Here is a 12,251-nt window from a genome sequence, read left to right as displayed (position 1 = left end):
CAGAACACACGATAAAAAGCAGTAAAGGACAAGGATTCAGAGGCCCTGTCCCTCTGATGTATTTCCAGCATCACAACGGCCATGTTGGAAGTATCAAGGAGCACACTCTCCGTCTGGACCAGGACCAGGAAGACCAGAAGGGGCTATGTCCATGGTTCATGACAGCATGCCTCCTCCGAAACCCCGTCCCACCAGGCTTGCCAGGGTGTAAAAATGGAATCTTCTCAGCAATCGAGGGGTGTTTAGGTTGAATAGTGGTTCCCATGTTCTCTCGCTAGGAGGATAGCCTTTCCACTCGACCAGGTATTGAAGCCGACCCCGTTTGTACCTGGAGTCACATATTCTGGATACTTCATATTCCAGCTGATTGTCCACAATCACAGGACTGGGTCTGCCGGTTTTCCGGGTGGAGTGGATGTAGGGTTTGAGTAGAGAAGTGTGAAAAACTGGATGTATTCTCTTCCAGAAGTCTGGCAGCTTGAGCCGATAAGAAACAGGATTGATGATTTCTTTTATGGAAAATGGACCATAATATCGGGGGGCTAACTTGTTAGGGCGTAGATGTCGTGGTAATAGTTTCGAGGAAAACCAGAACTGGTCACCAATAGAATAGGAGGGTGCTGGTCTTCTTTTGGAATCAGCATATCGCTTAGTGCGAATCTGGGCCTTTCCCAATTGTTCCTTGGCTTCCTTGTGAATGTTGAGGAGAGTTTCAATCCAGGAATCAAGTGAAGGTACTGGAGTTGGATGTGGTAGAACTGAAGGTAACACCGAGGGATGAAAACCTTGACTGCAATAGAAGGGGCTAACGTTGATCGCTGAGTGATCTGAATTGTTATAGGCAAATTCGGGCAAGGGTATAAGGAGGGAACAATCATCCTGTACCTTGGTTGCGAAACAACGAAGATATTGCTCCAGGGTTTGATTAACACGTTCTGTGGCCCCGTTGGTCTGTGGGTGATATCCAGATGAAAGAGCGCGTTGAATCCCTAGAACACGACAGAGATGTTTCCAGAATTGTGAAATATATTGCGGTCCTCGGTCCGATATGATCTTGGAAGGGAGTCCATGAAGACGGAAAATGTGTTCTAGGAAAATTCCTGCAAGCTCTGAAGAGGAAGGAAGTTTATAGAGAGGCGTGAAATGTGCCATATGAGTAAACAAGTCTATGGTTACCATGATGGTCGTGTAACCCCGGGCAGGTGGTAATTCCACAATGAAGTCTGTAGCTATACATTCCCATCGTCTTGTTGGCAGTGTAGGTTGCAATAGAAGGCCCGCCGGTCTCTTATTGTCGTGCTTATTCTGACTGCAGACAGTATAGGTCTTGATGTACTCTTGTACCTTGCATTTCATTTCCGGCCACCAAAACTGTCTTTGTATAAGACGGAGCGTGTTGGTTACACCACAATGTCCAGAATGAAAAGTATCATGGCAGAGAGTTATTATTTTATGTTGAAGTTTCGGTGTGGGAATGACCAAGGCATTGTCCTTGAATAAGTATCCTTCCTTGATTCTTAAGTTCCTGGGATTCTTCCTAGAGACGTCCTTCCAGAGGTCAGAGGACTGGGTTTTGGCTCGAATCTCTTCCAAGAGGTTGATCGCTTGAGCTATAAAGATTGTGTTGGGAAACATTGTAGGATATGTCCTATCTTCAGTGGTTAAATAGTCAGGACGTCGGGACAAGGAGTCCGCAATCACGTTTTGTGATCCAGGAACATGAGTGATTTGGATTTGGTACTGGGCGAAGAAGTAGGCCCAACGCGCCTGACGACTGTTCCTGCACTCCATAGATTGGAGAATTTGTAGATTTCGATGGCCCGTACGGACCTGGACTGGATATCTAGCACCCAGGAGTAAATGTCGCCATTCTGTGAAGGCTTGGCGGATTGCCAACAGCTCCTTTTCCAGGACGGAGTAATGGGTTTCGCTGGTTGTTAGGGTTCTAGAGAGGTAAACCACTGGGTGGTCCGTCTTGTCCTCAAGCACCTGTTTCAAGACTGCTCCTATGGCATGGTTGGAGGCATCCGTTTCCACTATGAAAGGGAGATCTAAGTCAGGCTGAGCCAGGACGGGGGCTTGCGTGAATCTCGTCTTCAAGCGTTGAAAAGCCTTCTCTTGCGAGGAAGACCAGATGAAGGGAACATCCTTCTTCAGCAGAGCAACGATCGGTTGGACGAGCTCAGAAAAGGTAGGAATGAACTTTCGATAAAAGTTAGCAAGTCCCAAGAAAGACTGAACCTGTTTCACCGATGTAGGAGCAGGCCAGGCCAGTATGGCCTTTACCTTTGAAGGGTCCATTGCAACTCCTTCTGGGCTGAGGATGAATCCAAGGTAATGAACTGAAGTCACGTGAAAAAGACATTTCTCAGGTTTGACCAAGAGCTTGTTTTCACGGAGCCGTTGTAGTACAGTGAAAACAAGTTCTTCATCTTTCAAGGGATCCTTGGAATAAATCAAAATGTCGTCTAGATAGACAATGACAAAGAGAAAAAGCATGTCAGAAAACACCCTATCCATGAAACGTTGAAAAACTGCAGGGGCATTAGCTAATCCAAAGGGCATGACTAGATATTCAAAGTGACCAAAGGGCGTTCTAAAGGCGGTCTTCCATTCGTCCCCATCCCGGATACGGATTAAGTGATAGGCACCCCGGAGGTCCAACTTCGTGAATATTACGGCACCTCTGACAGCTTCCAGGATATCTGAAATCAGAGGCAGAGGGTACCGATCTTTGAGGGTGCATTGATTTAGACCACAGTAGTCGAGGCAGGGTCTGAGTTCCTTGGAATCCTTCTTAGGAACGAAGAACAATGAGGCACCCGCTGGAGATTTTGAGGGTCTTATGGTGCCATTTTCCAAATTGATGTCCAGGTATTCTCGGGGGGCCTTTTTCTCTGGTTCTGAAAGGATAAACATTCTGCCAAAGGGAATTACTGCCGAGGGATCTGTCTCAATGGCACAATCTTCGGGTCTGTGAGGGGATAAAGCCTGGACTATGGCAGTCGAAAAGACATCAGTATATCCTTGGTAGACCTCTGGAACTTGTACAATGTTGGAAACCATGAGTGAGGTTTTTTGCTCTCCTGAATGTTCAATAGCTGGTGTTAAGGAGAGATCTAGGGATAAACAGTGGGACATACAAAACTCAGAGCCCAGAAACAATGACCCTGCTGTCCAATTAATGTACGGATTATGTCTTTGAAGCCAGGGCATACCCAGAACCATTGGGTAATGGGCTGATTTGATGATGTCGAATGTAATCTGCTCTTGGTGGTGGTTTATGGAGAGACGGACCTCTTTTGTCTGTAGGGTTATGGGTCCTGAAGAGAGAGGTCTCCCATCAATTGCTTCTACCGGCTGTTTAATGTTCCGTGACTCATATGGTATTTTATGTCTGATAACCCAGTCTTGATCAATGAAAATTCCCATAGCTCCACAGTCCACCAGGGCCAGTATGGGATAGGTCTTGTGCTTGGAGGGCGATAGAAAGGCCTGTAGCACCACCAGGTTATTCTGTCCAGGAGAGTTCAAGGATGTGATTGATGTGGAGCAGACATCTTTCTTCCGAAACCTCGCTCCATCTAGGGCCGGGAGCTGGCGTTTCCCGAACGCCGTGGAGGGGCTAAAGGACATTCTCTAACGAGATGCTTGTCTGAGGCACAATACATACACAGGCCAGTGTGAATTCTTCTCATCCTTTCTTATGGAGTAATTGGCCCATGAATGGCGCCTATTTGCATTGGTTCGGAGTCGTTATCAGGGGTTGAGACAGGATCGGATTTCACAGTCGACTCCGGAGGGGTTCGTTGAAAGGCAGTTTTAGCCTTTTTCCTTTCAGCCCTTCTTTCCTGGATAGGAAAGTCTATTTGTAAGGCTAGATCTACCAAAGCCTGAAACGAACTGGGGTGAGCCACTCTGGCTAATTCATCCTTGATATCGTCATTTAGACCCCTGCGAAATAAGGTGAAACTCGCTTCAGGGCCCCAATAAGCCTCCTCTACCAGCTGTTTGAATCTGGTAACGAACGTTAGCATATCCTGGGATCTTTGCCGAAAATCAAGCAGGCGTTCCTGGGCGCTGAACCCTTGTTCGGGGCGGTCAAACATAGACTTGAGCGCCTGGATAAATGCATCATAATCGTCCAGGAGGACGTCTCCAGAGTTCACTAGGGGAGTGGCCCAAGATAACGCATTCCCTGTAAGATGGGAGATTATGAAGCCCAACTTGGCCCTGGAAGTTGAAAAATAATAGGGCTTGAATGTAAAATGCACCAAGCAGGAATCCAGAAATCCACGTAAGGATTTTGGCAAGCCATCGTATTTGTCTACCACTCCACCCAGTATCACGCTTTCCTTATTGGCAGAGTCATGTGACAGCACTAATTGTTTCAAGGCTGCGTTCTCTGCCTTTAAGTTCTGTACCTCGGTTGTTAGCTCCTGCATGCCGCGCATGAGGTCCTGGACCGCTTTCTCCATAGCGGTATCAGTGTTGATCGTTTGGCGTCTCAATCTGTCAAAGGTTTCCCCCCGGCTCACCTGAGTTCTCTTCTTGTGGCGTTCCGCGGAGGACTCCTTCTCCCGGCCGGACCGGGACTTGTATAAGAGCGTGCGAGTCGAGTCTGACTCCAGCGCGAGCGTTCAAAGTTCCAGGAAGTCGCGTGTTCCAGGACGTCCAGGAAGAGGATCGAAGAAAGGTAAGAGATACTGGAAACAGGGGAAAAGGGAAGAAAGAATAAGGGAGTTGGCCAGGAACTTGGAAGGGTAACGCCGAGCAGCACACGCACGTCGAGACACTACCTAGAGATAGCGTTGAGACGTGCAGAGGCGCAGGGGCATGGCCCATTTATAGAACGTGCCGTGTCCGACGTACAGGCTAGTACGGAACACGGCACTGGGCACGGCCATGTTGGAAGTATCAAGGAGCACGCTCTCCGTCTGGACCAGGAAGACCAGAAGGGGCTATGTCCATGGTTCATGACAAGATGATCATGACTCAGGAACCAAATAGCCTCAACAACTGTCTCACAGACATCTACAACTGGATGACAACAAACAACCTCAAGCTGAACCCGGCCAAAACGGAAAATAGAGACTTCACCTAAAGACAGCAACGCAACCAACCCACAAATGGACTGGCCGACTGACTTGGGAACACAACCAGAGACTTCCAACGTCGTAAATAAGGCAGGAATACACATGGATAACAGACTATCGCTAGAACACCAGGTCAATGCAATCAATAAAAAGTCGCTCAACGAAGCGGAGCGGAGCGGAGTGGACAGAGTGTTTCCAGTGTTTGGCAGTCTGTTTGCCATTCCCATTGTGAAGGAGGAGCCAGTTCTCAAAAGCCCCTCGCTCAAGGAAGCGGAGCGGAGTGGACAGAGTGTTTCCAGTGTTCCCGGTGGGGCCGGGGAGGTCCGCTCTGTGGAAGTAAAGTGGAAGTAAAGAGTAACTCAGCGACGCAAAGAACCAGCCCGGAGCCCCGGAGCCCCACAGAGCCCCTACAGATCGAAAGAACAATGCAGGGAGCTGGGGCGGGAGCGCTGGGCTACGACCAGCTGGAGGACGCCGAAAAGCAGCATCAAGAGGTGGCGGGAGCTCCGGTAGAACTGGAGAGCGGTCGCCGGTGGCCTGAGGGGATCAGCAGGCCTGGAAGCCCTGCCTGGGCCTCCGTGAGTGTTTAGTTCTGTTTTTAAAAAAAATAAAAGTTGAATTGTTGTTCGCCCTCCTAGCGCGGTGTTTGTTGCCTGCTCCTGCTCCCCCCTCCCACTTCCTGGTTCTTCCTCTCCCTCCCCGCCTCCCTGCCCGCCCACCCCCCCCCTCTGATTGGTTGTGTGCCTGCCTCCCCTCTGGCCTACTCGACGGCCGTTCCCCACGCTCGCTTCTTTTCCCCAGCTGATCGTGGAGAGCGGTCGCCGGTGGCCTGAGGGGATCAGCAGGCCTGGAAGCCCTGCCTGGGCCTCAGTGAGTGTTTAGTTCTGTTTTTTTAAAAAAAAAAGTTGAATTGTTGTTCGCGCTCCTAGCGCGGTGTTTGTTGCCTGCTCCTGCTCCCCCTCCCACTTCCTGGTTCTTCCTCTCCCTCCCCGCCTCCCTGCCCGCCCACCCCCCCTCTGATTGGTTGTGTGCATGCCTCCCCTCTGGCCTACTCGACGGCCGTTCCCCACGCTCGCTTCTTTTCCCCAGCTGATCGTGGAGAGCGGTCGCCGGTGGCCTGAGGGGATCAGCAGGCCTGGAAGCCCTGCCTGGGCCTCCGTGAGTGTTTAGTTCTGTTTTTTAAAAAAAAAAAGTTGAATTGTTGTTCGCGCTCCTAGCGCGGTGTTTGTTGCCTGCTCCTGCTCCCCCCTCCCACTTCCTGGTTCTTCCTTTCCCTCCCCGCCTCCCTGCCCGCCCACCCCCCCCTCTGATTGGTTGTGTGCCTGCCTCCCCTCTGGCCTACTCGACGGCCGTTACCCACGCTCGCTTCTTTTCCCCAGCTGATCGTGGAGAGCGGTCGCCGGTGGCCTGAGGGGATCAGCAGGCCTGGAAGCCCTGCCTGGGCCTCCGTGAGTGTTTAGTTCTGTTTTTTAAAAAAAAAAAGTTGAATTGTTGTTCGCGCTCCTAGCGCGGTGTTTGTTGCCTGCTCCTGCTCCCCCTCCCACTTCCTGGTTCTTCCTCTCCCTCCCCGCCTCCCTGCCCGCCCACCCCCCCTCTGATTGGTTGTGTGCATGCCTCCCCTCTGGCCTACTCGACGGCCGTTCCCCACGCTCGCTTCTTTTCCCCAGCTGATCGTGGAGAGCGGTCGCCGGTGGCCTGAGGGGATCAGCAGGCCTGGAAGCCCTGCCTGGGCCTCCGTGAGTGTTTAGTTCTGTTTTTTAAAAAAAAAAAGTTGAATTGTTGTTCGCGCTCCTAGCGCGGTGTTTGTTGCCTGCTCCTGCTCCCCCCTCCCACTTCCTGGTTCTTCCTCTCCCTCCCCGCCTCCCTGCCCGCCCAACCCCCCCCCCTCCTCTCCCTCTGCCTATAACCTCCCCCCTCCTGGGCAGCCCTCTGCCCGGCAGCCCCCGCGGCTAAGGGCCCCAGGCCAAGGGCGACTCCTACAGTGCGGCTCCCTGTGTGTCTGCAGGTGTCCGCAGGGGACGCCAGGTGCCAGTTCCACCTGTTCTCCGTTCCCCGGCCCACCCCTCCTTCTCCTGGTTACATCCACATGGGGCCTTGCCTCACTGTATTCATAGTTTTGGTATACTATGGTGCTTTTTTTTTTTTCTCCCCTCGCAGGATTCTCAAACTTAGGTGGCCCGGTACCTAATACGCATTACTGTTTGCTCTGATTTGTGTTATACTAGGGTGCTTTTCTCCCCTCGCAGGATTCTCAAACTTAGGTGGCCCGGTACCTAATACGCATTACTGTTGGCTTGCTCTAATTGTGGTAACCTGTGCTTGCCGCTCACTTCCATTCTGCGTGCTCTCGTTTCGTCTGTCTCCCCCCCACCTCCCTCCCTCCTTACTCCATGGTGCTCTCCGTCTCGCCTATCTTCTCTAACTGCTTCTCCATTGACTATCCTGCTCTCCTCACTAAATCTGGTAGGAAAAAGTTTAAAAAGGACATCCTGGCCTCCAACCCAGGCCTCCCTATCGCTGACACCTACACTAATGCCTGCTCTAAGGAAACTCTCACTGACATCCTCTTTTTCGTGCCTTCGCCTGACCTATGGACCCTTCATATGGTCTCTGTGCTCTCTCCTTTCTCCTCTTCTCCCATTAATGGTGGCACCCGTTGGGATGTCCTCTTGGCCCCCTTCCGCTCCTCTAAGGCCATCATTAATGTCTACGCTAACGGGACCGTCTTGGTCCAAGGCCCTCAGGCCAACCTTCACCTCTTCGATAGACGCTTCCCACTCCTCATCAACTTCCTCTCCTCTCCTGCTGTCCCCCCTCCTCTATCCTTGGCTACCTTGCCTCTACCCTCCCTCCCTGCCCCCTCTCGTGCTCCTTCTTCACCTCGTGCTCGTGCTCCTTCTTCACCTCCTTCTTCAATACCTCCGCAGGGAGTACCTCTGATCTGTACCCCTCCCCGGAAGTTCTTCAAGGATGGCAGCCTTCTCCACATTGCCACACTAAACACTCGCTCTGCCATCAAGCACTCCTCCAATATCTGTCACCTTCTTGAGGAACTAGACCTCGACGTCCTTTGTCTCACTGAGACATGGTTCACATCCAGCTCTGCCACCAGCTTTGACACACTCCTACCTGACGGATACAAGATCCTCTCCGTGCCCAGGCCCAACCGTGCAGGGGGTGGTGTTGCCCTTATCTTCCCTGAGTGGATTCCTGCCACTGTCACTCCTACGCAGACCTACTCCTCTTTTGAATGTCTTGTCTGCCGACTCTCTCTCTCTCCTAGCCATTCCCTTACCGTTGCTACTATCTATCGGCCACCTGGTCAAATGTCCTCCTTCCTCTCTGAGTGGGCTGACCTCTCCTCCGCACTCCTGTCCTCAACCACTCAACTCCTCTTTCTTGGCGACTTTAACATCCACCTTGATGCCTCCTGCTCCCCCACTGGTCTCTTTCGTGACCTCTGCGACTCTCTCTCACTCTCTATTCTCCCGTCTGGGCCTACTCACTCTGCTGGGCACACTCTTGATGCTCTGATCTCTTCTGACCTTCCCCTCTCCGTCCCTCTCTCCACTCCTCTCTCCTGGAGTGATCACTTTCTCCTATCCTCCCACCTCACCCTGCCTACCCCACAGGTAAAGCCACCCTCATCACTGCCACCCACCTTCTCGGTCATCCGACCCATGAAGCGTGTGTCAGTTGAGGCTTTCGCTGCTACCTTCTCACCCCCCCTGCCCCTTCGGCTGACTCCCACCCTGACACAGCCCTCTCCATGCTCCACTCTGCTATATCTGTTACTCTTGATTTCCTTGCCCCCGTCATGAGAATCCGCCTGAAGCCCAAAGCCAAATGTAATTCCTGGTACGACTCGGATCTCGCCACCCTAAAACGCAAGTGCAGGGTTGCAGAGAGGAAATGGCGTGCTTCATGTTCATCCTCTGACAAACTGGCCTGCCGCCTGCCTCAAAGGCAGTACCGGCTCTCCGTTCTCACCAAGAAGAGAGCCCTTATCCAAGCCCGCATCTCTGCGGCATCAAACAACTCTGCCGAACTCTTTAAAATCTGCAAGGAGCTGGCCAACCCTGTTGCAGTCTCTACCTCTCCTGTCCCCTCCCAGGCCCTCTGCACTGCACTGGCCTCTCACTTCATCTCTAAAACTCAGGACATCCTGTCCTCGCTCTCCTCCTTTCACCTCCCTCCCTCCCTACCCGGCCCTTCCTCTGGCCCTTCTGCGGTCACCCCTCCTCCCTCTTTCTCTGCCTTTCCACCTTTCTCTGCTGACGAGGTTTCCAGACAAGTCCGATCTATGAAAGTCTCGTCTAAACAGGTTCACCCCTGTTCCTCCAAAACTATCAAGGACCACATCGACTCCCTGGCTCCTGCCCTGGCTGACTTTTGCAACCACTCCTTCGCCTCTGGAGTCTTCCCTTCGCCCCTCAAGCACTCCCTTGTGCACCCTCTTCTCAAGAAACCCTCTTCCGACCCCTCCTGCCCGGCTAACTATCGCCCTATCTCCATCACTCCCTTCCTGGGCAAGCTCCTGGAGAAACTGGCCATCTCCCAGCTTAACCTCCATGCTGAATCTGTTGGTAGTCTTCATGACCATCAATCTGGCTTCAGAGCTGCCAGAAGCACGGAAACTGCTCTCCTGAACATCCGTGAAGACCTGCTCTTGAACCTTGATTCCAAGACTCCGTGTGTTCTCATTCTGCTCGATCTCTCCTCTGCCTTTGACACTGTCAACCATGCCATCCTGCTCAACCGTCTCCGGGAAAACCTGGGTATCACTGGTCAGGCTCTGGCGTGGTTGACCTCTTTCCTTTCAAATCGACCCTCCCAGGTCCAACTGGGGTCCTTCCTCTCCGACATCTTTTTCTCCACCTGTGGTGTCCCCCAGGGATCTAATCTCTCTCCCTGGCTGTTCAACCAGTATCTGGCACTCCTTGCCCACCGCAACGCCGCTCTCTGCCCTAATTTCCAGTGCTATGCGGACGATACCCAGCTCATTTTCAGGCTACCCTCAGCCTCCCCCTCTCCTTCCCTCATCTCTGACTGTCTGTCTGCTATCCAAGAATGGTGTGCCGCCAATGACCTCTGCCTTAATGCCAGTAAGACTGAGATTCTACTCATCGGTACTCCCACTCCCTCCTTCCCTGTAGCTCTCTGGCCTGCCTCCCTTGGCCCCCTCCCTGCTCCTACCTGCAAGGCAAAAAACCTTGGGGTCATCTTCGACTCCACACTCTCCTTCTCTCCTCATATTTCTGACGTCGCCAAGAGGTCACACTACCAGCTGCACCTCCTCAGAGGTATTCTTCCCTTCCTCTCCTTCCCCCAGAAGCTCACCGTCTCCCGAGCCCTGGTTCTCTCGAAGCTGGACTACTGTAACAGCCTCTATCTTAATCTGCCTGCCTCCACTCTCCGCCCTCTGCAACTCATCCAGAACAGAACTGCGAGACTTGTCCTTGGCCTCAAGCCCAGGGACCGTATCTCTCCAGGACTGAAATCTCTACACTGGCTCCCAGTGGCTGCGAGGATAAAGTTCAAAACCCTCTGCATTGTCCACAAGGCCTTCTGGGGCCTGGGTCCTAAATACCTTCAACTCTCTCTTCCCAAATATCTTCCTTCCCGAGCCCTTCGCTCATCCGCCTCCAACTCCCTCAGGGTTAGCCGCTTCTCGAAGCAACGAGCTGGGGGTAGATCTCTCTCCGCGGCAGGGGCCTCCCTCTGGAACAGCCTTCCTGCCTCCCTGAAACTTGAGGAGAACCATCTCCGGTTCCGGAAGCACCTCAAAACCTTCCTCTTTGCTTCTGCTTTCCCTCTCCCTCTCCCCTGCTGAGCGGCTAATTAATTTTCACTGAAGCTGCACTGATCCTGCAATTGGACCACTCTAAACGGCCTCGGTCCTGGGCCCTGCCACTCTCCACCTGCACTGATGCCCTGGAACCCCTTTGCACTGCGGGTCTGTCTCTGTATCCCTACAGCCCCCCCTCCCCCAGCACTTGTTCTGCACTTACCTCACACTTGCCACCAGCTGGCCCTATTTAGTTATTTATTACGTACGCCTCTTACCTTGTACTGCACTTCCCCCCCCTCCCCTTCCCCTTGCACTTTTCCCCTCCCCTACCCCTGCACTTGCGCGATCTGAATGACACCAGGCCTAGTAGGATCGTTTTCTGTCTCCCCTTGTACCCCCCTCCCTGCCTCGTCGCGCCTTGAAACACTTGTGTATAGGCGCGTTACAAATACCATATCATAACGAATCCTGCGGAGTGACAACAAGACTCTTTCCAAAGGAGAGCGGAGGTCGCCGGTGAAAAAAGGTAAGATTCCCGTGCACCCCGCATCAGACTTGAAAACTCCTAAAGAGTTGACGCCCACCGCCACCCAACTCCAGTCCTTAGGAGTTGGCAGAAGGGGGGAGGACACACCCCGTAATATCGATACGAACAAAGAGTCCCTTGAAACTGCTACAGCGCCCTCACGGATATTTGCCGCCCCCCCCCGCAAAACCCCATGGACATCAGCAAGGTGGCGAAAATAGCGCAGTAACAGAGCACTGCTTCGGCGGGTGGTTCTTCAGTCCTGACTACCGGAGGGTGGTCAGACTGGGACCCTCCCCTGGCCCTGTGCGCTAACACACGAGGGGGGAGGACTGAGCTACCTAACATTTATAAGTCCCCAGAGAAGAACGTAAGGGACGCAGTACAGACACTGCCGAGTGAAAGACCGGTCATTGTAACTAGACCCCTAATTCACAGTACTAAAGACCTACAGATGGCGACAGATGGGAACAGAGATTTAAATGATAGCATCGGTGCACCTGGCCCCACACACACTGTAATCAGCTACTCAAACAACCAGCCAATAAGGACAAAGGAGGGAAATGTGAGTTTGGAGACTAGAGTAGCACCGATTGACTGCATAACCAAGGAATCGAATCCTGATACAGGAGACTGGGTCGATCTTGGGTCCCCAGGACTTACGAATATGATGGACCCAAAAAAGTGCAATAAATTCAATGGCAATAAGCGCTATTATATTAAGCGCCAAAAGGGGAAAAAAACAGCCGCAAGCGCATCCTTAAACCAAAACCACCAAGATAATAAAATATCCACGCATCATCAGAAAAACCTCGGTACTACGGGGATAAACAAAGTT

The sequence above is a fragment of the Ambystoma mexicanum genome, chromosome 1p (genome assembly GCF_040938575.1).
Source record: "Ambystoma mexicanum isolate Mex_15411 chromosome 1p, UKY_AmexF1_1, whole genome shotgun sequence".
NCBI classification, from domain to species: domain Eukaryota; kingdom Metazoa; phylum Chordata; class Amphibia; order Caudata; family Ambystomatidae; genus Ambystoma; species Ambystoma mexicanum.
The sequence above is the reverse complement of the archived record's forward strand: the minus strand, read 5'-3'. Positions refer to the sequence as shown.